Source organism: Triticum dicoccoides, chromosome 1B (assembly GCF_002162155.2).
Source record: "Triticum dicoccoides isolate Atlit2015 ecotype Zavitan chromosome 1B, WEW_v2.0, whole genome shotgun sequence".
Lineage (NCBI taxonomy): Eukaryota > Viridiplantae > Streptophyta > Magnoliopsida > Poales > Poaceae > Triticum > Triticum dicoccoides.
The window spans coordinates 43026560-43035986 of record NC_041381.1 but is presented as its reverse complement, the minus strand read 5'-3'; positions in this window follow the sequence as shown (position 1 = coordinate 43035986).

Sequence of the window (9427 nt, the reverse complement as noted above, 5' to 3'; positions counted from 1 at the left end):
AGTACGCAAATAGCATCTACAAAGTTTTAGGTAACTTGTCAAAAAAAAAAAACTTGTCAAATCCTAATCCTAACCCTCCTTGATTATCACTGGGGTGGGCCCCTTCACCGCCCACTTTCAATCCTAATCCTACAATCAGCCTGCGCGTATTACTCCCACTAGCCGAGAATTAGCAAGTGTGAAGTAAATAATAATGAAAATAATTAAGTTTGTGAAATGCAGGGCATTTATCACGAGCATGCATGGCCAGAGTTGACAACTTAGGAAGTTAGAGCCACCGATAGAAAAGAAAAACTCACAACGACTGAGCTCCTGACACCGAACCAAACCAAAAGTCTCATGCTGCTTATTTTTTTGTAAGTGTGGTGATGAAGGTCGGCGGTGCGTGCATATCTTACCGACGCTTTTGAGTTATTTTCTGGCACCAGCAGTGAGGGCGGAGGGCCCTACGCATACGTTGCTACTCCGCTAGTGAAATTGCTAGTATGCGTGCACACGTAGGCATGCAGGGTTGACTGGTCAGCCACTCTCACCGCGTTACAGGCAATGAGTTGGCATGCATGCATGCTGACTCGGCTGGCTCCAGGTACGTCCACCACTGTGGTAGACATGCATACAAAGTCAGTAAGGGATCGGTACTAACTGCGAGTTGAGCTAAACCGACAAAAGTACTTAGCCTGCTTGCAGGTAAGAAAGCTTAATTAGCTTGCTCTAGCAATGGTTATGCGACAGCTAATCACGTGGGTGCAATAAGTAAATATCAAGTGGTCAGGTCACTTGTTGCGGCCGGCATGCACCAGATAGTAGCAGTGGCGTGCCCCGTGATATATGTTACTCCATCCGTTCCTAAATATGGAGTATAATATGTCTTTTTAAAGATTTCAATACAGACTATGTACGTGGTAAAATGAATGATTCTACGCTCTTAAATATGTCTATATATACATCCATATGTAGTCTTTATTGAAATCTAAAAAAGACTTATATTTAGGGAAAGGGGGAGTAATAGTAACTAACCATGGAGTAAATCGATCGATTAAAAGTCACTCATTTTGCGAAACAACACATGGTTGCATGGTTAAGAGGGTGGTTGTATCCTAGCCCACCATGGATCAAACCCTAGGTTTGACATTTGTATGTCTCACAAATGCAGATTATTCTTTTAGTAGGAGGCAACATTTTCGTTGATAGCGAGGCACATATGTGATGACTTTGTCAATCTTAAGACCCATTGGCTCAATCTTTTGAAGATGTTCATAAGAATAAATTTTTCATATGAGTGAGTGTATATGCATGTACGTAAGGGTCTGCATATTTCTCAAGAAAATAAGTGAAAGGATTTCATAAATAAATATATGATGCGTGTGTTACTTTAGTCAAACCAGGGTTAGACGAAACTAGGTGCATCGGTGCAAGTTGTTGCATGTAAAACAAAAAATGTATGTTATCCTCTGGTAATCATATGTGATGCTTTCCCTCATGTCACTGGCTTTTACCTTTGTTAACGTACCTAGGTGTTCGTGCGTGCGTGTGGGCCACATTCTTCCCTGTCCCTTCAAACGTCTTAAAAAGGTGGGCTTGGATATGGATGAAATTCAAATCGTCACACATTTGTCCTTGAAGCATCCTCGCGTTTGGCCGGGGCCGGCCATACGGCCAGCTTACGTACGTCGGCCAGGATTCCGGGTTTGACACGCTCCTCTGTGTCAAACCCGTATGATGCTTCAGAAACCCTTACTGATGCCCCCCATGGCCATGGCCATGCAGTTGCTGGCACCAGCAACAGCACAGCCGTACATGGACAGAGAGAACCAGCCTTTGTTGCAGGTGAACCAATTATTCCCTTTGTAAAGAAATATAAAATATTTTAGATCAGAAAAAAGTGATCTAAAGCGTTCTATAATACTAGTTTACAAAGGAATACATAATTACAGTTAGCGTGCGTCCAATGCAATGGCTTGATTAGAGCATCTCCAGCCGCGCCCCCAACACAGCCTTCCCAGGCGATTTTTTCGCGCCGGCGCCGAAAAAACGGCCCAGTCGCGCCTCAGGAGCCCGTTTTTTGACGGCTTAGGCCGAAATCAGTGCCGGCGGACCCAGGCCGAACCCAGCGTGCTGGGGGGCGCCGGGGCGAGTGTTTTGGCGCGAAACAGCCGTGGGCTCGCCGAGTCAGCGAGACGGCCGCTTCGTCACCCTCATCGCCTCGTTCCCGCGGGAATCAATGCCAAGGCTGCCGTGCTGCCGCCGCCGGTCAACATTTCCATTGATTCCTTATCACGGGCTGCGCGTCACGGGGCGGCGCGGCGACGCCTCCCCTCCCGCCACGCGTACAAACGGGCGCGGCTATATAAGCCGGTGGCCTCCCTCGCCTCTGGCCACACTACTAGGAAAAGGCCTACTAATGGCGCACCTAATTTGGGCATTAATGGCGCATTAGTGGTGCGCCATTAGTGCCACGCCGTTAGTATATTTTGGTGCGCCATTAGTATCTGATATACTAATGGCGCACCACTGATGCGCCATTATTGTATACATAAGTGCGCCATTAGTATGCCTCCCAGGGGCCATGTATACCCAGGTGCTCTGGCATACTAATGGCGCACAACAACGAGATGCGCCATTAGTAACCTCGGCATACTAATGGCGCACTGTTCAGTGATGCGCCATTAGTATGCTTTGTCATACTAATGGTGCACTGTCATGTGATGTGCCATTAGTATGAATATTAGTTTTTTTTTTTATTTTTTATTTTCTGTTTTTTGCACAGGTTACAAAATGTATAATTTGACAAAATATAGACAGCACACATCAACAACAGATTCATCGAATACAATAGAAGATTAGTCTTTGAATACAATTCATCATATTAGTCTCCGAATACAATTCATCATATTAGTCTCCGAATTGAAAAGACCGAACAAAGATAGAACATTATATTACAAGTCTCGAGACCGCGAGTAGCGAGTTTGTCTTCACATTACAAGTCGATATCGATCATCTAAACTACTATCACATAGAAGAGAGTTGCGGTCATCACGATGAGCATCATCACGATGAAACTCGTCTTCATCCGGTTCCTCCAACGCTCCCTCCCCTCTCCCGCTAGATAGCGGGCGTATCTAGATTCGGCCTCGGCCCTAGTGGTGTACCCTTTGTAACTGTTACCGCTGAATCGGTGAACCTGTCTCCGACACTCCTCCCAGTCGTCGTAGACTCCGGGAACCTTACCCTTGTACACGACATACGTCGGCATCGCTATGCACTAGCCAAACGAAACGTTAGTACCAATTCACAGACAATACATAAGCAATATATAAGTATGCAACAGAACGATCGGAAGAGAAAAGCAAGACATTAATAGCATCGATTACATCTAAGTTGAACGACTCTCGAAACCAAAGAGACATACTACAAGTTCATTAAAGTTTAATTACAACATGAGCCAATCGATGTTTCAGAACTAGACACAGGATCACTACTTTCGACTCGACTCAAGGGACCAAAGCGTGGATGAAGCCGCCGTCTATCGTGGGAGTCATGAAAGAACGGGCGTTGTCAGCCTGCATTTGTAGCATTGTGTCGATGTCACTCTTGGACGGTTGATTTCTGAGGTAGAACTGCCCCGAGGTACGAAGGACATCTTGATGGATGATTTCCGCAAACTCCAACTGGATGCGAAAGAATTCTTGTCAGAGGTCCGCGTCCTGGATTGCCGACACGCTCTTTGCCCAATCTTTGAGTTTACTTGGTAGCAGAAGTTGATGATGGTCCCGTACGATCGCCCGCATGTGATGGATGGCGTAGTAGGCACCCTTCTGACCGCCAGGCGGCTGCTTGACGCAGCAGAACATCGTATTGTGGGAGAACACGTGCTTGCCGTACTTACGAATAGGCCTGGTGAAGGTGCCTCCAGATTTGGCGTAGCCGGGGAGAACATCATCAAGAACCTTCTTGACATTTGTGTAGTCTACGTTCGACTGACGGTCCGGGTCGAAATACGTGGCCATGGAATATTTGGGGCTTAGGAGGATGAGCGTGCAATGTGTGTCACTGCAGAAAACACGGAATGTTAAAAGAAAAACAATCGAAATCTAAGAATTCATATGTTACGGGCCGGTTGAGGGGGGGACTTACTCGGGAAAGTAAGGCACGAGGAAGTTATCCTTATCTTGGTTTGCCAGAATGACGCCTTTGAGGTAAGAACTCGCGACTTGCCGGTCCCCAGCGCTGCCCAAGATCTTGGCACGCATGTAGAAGGGGTCGACTATCACGATGTCCGGGGTCTTGTCGCGAATGATCCGCATCTCCATACTCCGCGAAAATAGCCAAACGAAGGTGTAGTGCAGCGGATGAAGGTTCATCATAGCGTGGATGTCATCAAACCACAGGACGATCGTACGCCCGATGGAGTTATCCACAAAGCCCTTGCCCTCTGGCACCTTGGCCGCGAAAACCGGGTATGCCACATCCTTCTCTCTGAGACGCCGCTTCTCCAAAGAAAGAACACTGTCATGCAGACTCCGCATAGCACCGGTTGCAGCATTGAGCATATTTGTCGGTAGCATCGCCCTACCCGCCACATGCACCCTCCTCGAGATATCCTCAGGTGAAGGTGGCCCGTCCTGAGCACGGATCGTACTCGGTGCCGGCTGGCTCGCACACTTGTTAGTCTTTCTTTTGCGTGCCTTCTTCTTCTCCTGTAATGGGACCGAGTTCTGCTCACAAACCGCCTTCTTGAGTGTATTTGGGCTGATAATATTTCGCACCTCGCCTATCTGAGGCTCGGTGAAGTCGGCAGTTGGGGGCGTCTCCTGAGAGCTGAACGGCAGACGACACCTGTTGCAACTTGGCTTCTCCGCGGTACCAGCTAGATCGCGCACGTATTTTGTTGGGTTGGGTTCTTGAGAAGGAGCCCCCATGAAGTCGCCATCATACCCATGTTCGGCAAAGTACTGATCGACGTTGCCAAATGTATCGTCGTCGTAGTCGTTCTAATCCTGTGCCATATGCATGTTTGGATCCAGTGGCATAGGGATGTCCGGCACCGTTGCGGCGGTCTTGCCATGGGGCCGACTTGGCGCCGACATGACTGGCGGTGTTGTCTTTGGGGTGGTGTCCCCCGCCCCCAAACGAATCTGGCTCTTCGGCCAAAGCAGGGGCCAGCTCAGGCAGGCGCTGAGGGTCATCATGTCATCATCGTCGGCCCCGACGGGTCGAATCGGAGGTAACAACTCGCCCCAGCCTGGCAGCACCCGAACCAGTTGAACCCTAAACAAGTTGGGTGGCATCTGGGTACCGTGGAACAAGGGGTTGCCCGGTTGAACGATTTGGCCCTTGGCGACATCGACCAACTTGTTGTTCACGAAGTGCAGGAGAGTGCACGGAACGTCGGCGGCGCCCTGCGAAAACATGTAGGGCATCAGGGATGCCCAGTCAAAGGCAAGGAGATGAAGTCCTCGGCCGAGAGAGGCTTAATTAGTTACCGTGATGATGGCGTCGAGCTCGGCTAATGTCGAGGCACCGCCAACGGCGGGCGTGCAGTTGACGGAGGGGCCGCTTGCTGCAGAGGTGCCGGCCGGCGTACACCCGGGTGCATTAAGCTCCCGTGCCGGCGTCGGAGACACCAATGCCGCCTCCGCCGGAGACACCAATGGCCCCGCCATCACATTCTGCGAGTTGCTGGCCGTGAAGCTAGGAATCGGGGGCGGCCCCTGTTGGCCGCCCGCAATCCACGCACTCAACCCCTGGATCAAGGTAGGCACAATGGCGGTGATCATCGCTCCGAGTCGTTGTTCCACTTGTTATTGGACAATCTCCGGAATCCGTGCCACCTGTGCCTTGAGTTCTTGAACCTCGCGCGGTTGGCTTTCCAAGCTGGTCTTTTTCTCCTTCCACACACCAGCGGTATAGTATGACCCCCATTTTGTGGACAAGCCTTTGCCGGCCACACGACCAGCTGACGTCAGCTTACTGAGCTTATCCTTGTTCTTCATTACATTCAACGCCCTATTTAGAGTGGTGTCCCAAGGGTTGCTCGTAGTCGACCCCGCGCTACTGCTTTCAGTCGCCTGCGGAAGGAATGTGAACCATTTAGAAATTTGGCTTCATTAATTAGAATGCAACCATATGGAGCTAATTACGCGGGGGTGTATTCCTTACCAGAACAAGCTCAAGTGCCCTGGTCTTCGGATCCGTGGTAAGCTCCTTTGTTATCGGGTCCTCCTTGTACCGGGCCCTGACAAAGTTCCTGGTCTGCTTGTTACCGCTGTATTTCTCGAAGCGGGGCGGTAGGCCTTGCTCGGCATGCTCCGCGTCCTTCTTGTCCCATATAGGCTCCGCCACTCTGTAACCGCCGAGACCGAGTTTGTGTTCCCCTAAGTTTAGCTCCCGCATTTCTTTCCCCCACTGACTTGATTGGGAGTTTGCGGTGCTCGAGCAATTGATCTTGAAGTCGTTGTAGTCATCTTCGGTGATCGAAGGATTTTTCTCCTTGATCTTCTCATAACTCTCACCTTTCTCGATCATTCTCTTCACATTGCTTTTCCAAGTAGACAGGGCCTTGCTCATCTTCGTGAGGGCAGCATTGTTCACTTTATTCCCTTTGAGGCTTGTGTTTTCAAAAGCAGCGGGGAACTTGTATCGTTCGTGCAGCTTCGTGAAGAGGAGGTTGCGCAAATTCCCTCGGTCAGGATGCCTCAGGTTCTCGGTGTTGATCGAGACGGTGCTCCGGAGAATGCACCCGAGCTGAAGCGAGACCCCTTGACTATTCGTTCGGGCGCCGTTGGATTCCCGTCGGAGTCCACTTCAGTAACTTCCTCCTTGAGGGTGCGGAGCACGGTCGGGCGCCGGTCCTTCCATTGCCTCTTCTGTTGGCTGCCATCTGTGCGTGCGCCGCCATCATCAGTGGTGGCATCAGTGGGGTCATCCTCGGCGGTACCATCAGTGGTCTCAGGATCGGTGGGGAAGGCGGCGTCCTCATACAAGTGAGGTTGTTCCTCCATCTCCCGGGACAGCTACCGGAATGCCTTGCCACCCGAACCCCCGGCCTCATCGTTGTTGGCCATGTTTCTCTCTAAATAGGAACAAAGTTTGGTCAAAAAGTTGGTTATTGTCAAGGAACAAGATCATGGTCTCATCATTTAGGGTTTGTCGACATCGAGGCATCCTAAAAGCTAAGCTTTTATCATTGAGGGTTTTTCGACGCCGAGGCACCCTAAAAGCCTAAGCTTTCATCATTTCGGTTTTTATCGACACCGAGGCACCCTAAAAGCGAAGGTTGTATAATTAATGGTTTGTCGACACTGAGGCATCCTAAAAGCTAAGCTGGGAAGGAGAATTCTAAGTTGGGCCTAATCACTTGGCTCTATTGCCGCCTATGGTTTAATGCAGCTAGAATAAAGGGGCACTTGATCCTACTTAATTAACTACTAAGATACCCCGGCCCATGCATTAGTCACAAGTACCCCATATGTCCTATTTTTAGCAAAGTCATGCTAAAATTCACGGAAAATTTCAGCATGACCTTTGCTGAAAATAGGACATATGGAGTACCCGAATTTGCCGGAACGGAAGTTAATCGACATTCCGGCAAACTCAAGGGCCTCTCGGGGTACCTGCAAAATCATTATCCCAGGTGGACATGGATGCAATGTCACATGTCACATGGATCCCACACCCACAGGAGCTGGTGAAGCTTCATGTGTATTTCACGAAAACCAACCTGACTAAAGAGCTTTATGTAGAAAACAAATCACTCCACCAGCTCACACAGGATCCATCAGAGACATTCACCCAAGATTTGACGGCTGTCGTTGATTTTTTTTCTATGTTTGCACACAAAGTGGTGCTTCTATTGTAGTCTCCCCAGTACAGTTCATGTCCAATCTACCATACATTTGCTGCCAACTTGATCATCCCTCTAAGCAATTACTCAAAATTGATCAAAGTTTATGCATTAGAGAATATCAGTCATTGATATATGGGTCCACATATGTTATGAAACAAACACTAAAACAAATTGCATGCGTGATGCTGCTGATGATGACCAAGCCCAATTATCCAGGTGCTTTGTCCAACTATAAGCACAGTGGAGTGCAGCAAAATAAGTACATAATTCTTTTGTTAATTCACAACTTTGTACACATACTCTGCATAGACAAAGTGCCTTCTTTTCATATATAATAACATGCATGGTGACGAGGAAACACTGAACCCTACATCAGGAAACAGCCTAGTAATCTATTGGCAAAGCAGTAATCATACAAGAAGGCAGGAAGGGAGCAGTAATCTATTGGCAAAGCAGTAATCATATTTTAATCATATTCATATATTTTAATCAAGTCCAGCGGGGAGGAATCTCGCAAAATTATATTAAAGAGTTGTAAAAGACCTGGAGACTACATTGAGACTCATTTTGTATATCATAGTTTGAAATGGCCAGGGAGGAAATCTGACTGACAAATGTTGAAGAAAATGGCGAAAGAACAGTTTGCTTTGTGCTTACCACGCAGGGGAGGAGGCGACGAGGTCCGGGTGGTGGTGGTGCTCCGGCGACACCTACATTGTACCCATGGGCATTCAACAATTTTGCATAAGAGAGCATGTCTTAGGCTCAACCACTTGTTCAGGTTTATGAAAAAATTTAACCAATTTAACCAATTTAAGCATATGAATTGCCACCAGGACATGTTATGTATGTACAGTTAACCAATTTTCTTGTCGGTTCGAGAGCTGGTAGCACCACATTGATGTGTTTATGCCAGCTAGAGCAGAACTAGTCGTCCTCACAATAGAACATTTGACTTGGTAAAAGAATCATATTCTTGAGTGAGTGCTGCGTGCAAGCAATCAGACATGGTCCTCTGACTAAAATAAACAGGGCAGCAACAACCAGCCATCATGCCTAACTGCCTACCCAATTCCCATTTCAATTTGCACTTGACCAAACCATGTCCATCGTGCCTAACAAGCAGCAACCTATTCATACAAGTCGGGTGAAACATGCATGTGCTAATCAAACATGAAGGAAGGGCATACATATATGATTATTAACCAATCCGAGAGACTTTGCGGGTTTTCTGAACCAAACCAAGTGCAAGTAGCGCTAGATTTTAGCCTTTCACATCATCACCACTACGAATTCCACAACAGCCCTGACTAATTAACCGCATGATCGTAGAAAAGGAGAAAAAATCCCCACCCAGTTCGTCGAACAGAGCAGAGCACAAAAATCCCCTCCAGTGAATTTTACCACGATCTACTACTTGGGGCCGCGAATTCGCAGGACTGTAGGAGCATGGAATGGATAATAAGGAGGCGCATACCTAGAGGAAGAGACGACCACCGACGATTCTGCGAAGTTGAAGAAGAAGAAGCCGATCTGGATGGATGATGACGATCTCCTCCGTGCGCTCCGTGGATATTTGGG